We start from the raw sequence: 1,474 nt of genomic DNA on the forward strand, positions 1-1,474 counted from the left end.
TGGAAGGGGGAGAGGCGGCTGTGTGGGTGCGTGCGGCAGTCCGGGCCGAGTATTTTGTGTGCGCTGAAGATGTTTAAAAAATGATTTTCTAAAATCAAAATACTGTGAACATTCTGTAAAGTAGTAATTTGCTAGACATGGTGGACTCCTTGGCTTCTCCAATGTAACTTCATCGGCTGCTACGCTACCCAAGAACAGTAATTATCGATTGTGCTTTGCGCACACATGTTCACACAAGGGAAGGTTTCCGTCGCTCTCGGGAGAAACCCTAAGCCCATGCCCGGGGGCGGAGCTGGAGCAAATGTTACCCGATGCACCACTATAACAAAGAGTAAAACTTTTAAGCAACGATGCATTGAATAATTGTGTTTTTCATAGATTCTAGCACACATTATCAGACGGCATCGAAGGCAGCGTGTAAAAACACGTGGCCATCAAAATGCTTACTGTAATGATAAAATAAGGGAGAAAATTACTTGAAATAGATGTCTTGCATCTCCAAATTCCAAAATACATCATCTGACAACAAGGTTTAGTAACCTACCAAGATAAAAATAGAATTAAACTTTTCAATAGAACATAATAAAATGCTGAAATAAAAGTATTTAAATGGCTAAAAGCTTGAAAATTATCTTTAGTATGATCCATTCTAAGACAATATCCCCTCTTCTTCTCTTTGTTGTATTCAAACCAGCTCCCAAATTCATCAAACCATTTAGGATTGAACTTTCTCTATTTACCCCCAAATTCCGAGGATTCAAAATCAATGTCTCTTGGCTGACAAGGTCCATTCAACAAATATTTTCTTCTTACCAGATCTTTAAAACTAGGATGATAATGTTCTATCAATTTTCTCTTACTCGGATCATATTGAGTCTCCCCTTCCCAATTAAGTCTTCCGGAACAGCCTGTGATGGTGCTTTTCATTTGAGAAAAAAACTTGACCATAATATCTGTATTTGACAAATACAAATGAGACATTCAGACTTGTATATAGACAAATGAAACCCTAGTTAGAAGTTATAACCTAGAAAATGCCCCACGCTTTTACCAAGACACAGTGATTTATTCTATTTGCAATAAATTTATATATAATTGACTACTTGTTGCAGTTTGTAAACAAAATTCTGAAAAGCAAGACAAAGGCGCTACCACAATCGTGACCTTCTGTAATCTATGGGCGCACGTACGAAAACGAAGATTCAAGATTGGAAAGGTCGCCAAATTACCGAGGTCCGGACTGGCCGACGACGTGCCGTGTCGCTCGCGTGCGGCACGTAGTCACCGTCGTCGCTGCGTGGCCTGCGGCGGCCGGCGCCCTGCCGCTACCGCCTCTGTACGCGACTGCCGACGGCGAGGCGGCTGGCTCCGTACGGTCCACAGAAACCTGATCGATCGGTGGATCGATTTTTTTTATGGTAAGATCGATTAGTTTTTTTAGTGGAAGCTGGATCGATTAAGATACGTGACGTTC

The 1,474-nt window shown here is 41.6% G+C and overlaps 1 long non-coding RNA gene across 2 annotated transcripts; it reads right to left on the bottom strand.

The window, feature by feature from the left end:
• Positions 1 to 281: 281 nt before the first annotated feature.
• Positions 282 to 1,426, bottom strand: LOC123162206 (uncharacterized). Of its 2 annotated transcripts, XR_006481099.1 has the most exons (4): positions 1,230 to 1,426; positions 861 to 953; positions 477 to 540; positions 282 to 319 (listed from the first exon to the last, which is right to left on the bottom strand). It is a non-coding gene; the product is annotated as an uncharacterized lncRNA (long non-coding RNA). The 2 variants fall into 2 exon arrangements; XR_006481098.1 differs by having other exon boundaries at positions 477 to 953.
• Between the last annotated feature and the right edge of the window lie 48 nt (positions 1,427 to 1,474).

This window comes from Triticum aestivum, chromosome 7B (genome assembly GCF_018294505.1).
Source record: "Triticum aestivum cultivar Chinese Spring chromosome 7B, IWGSC CS RefSeq v2.1, whole genome shotgun sequence".
Lineage (NCBI taxonomy): Eukaryota > Viridiplantae > Streptophyta > Magnoliopsida > Poales > Poaceae > Triticum > Triticum aestivum.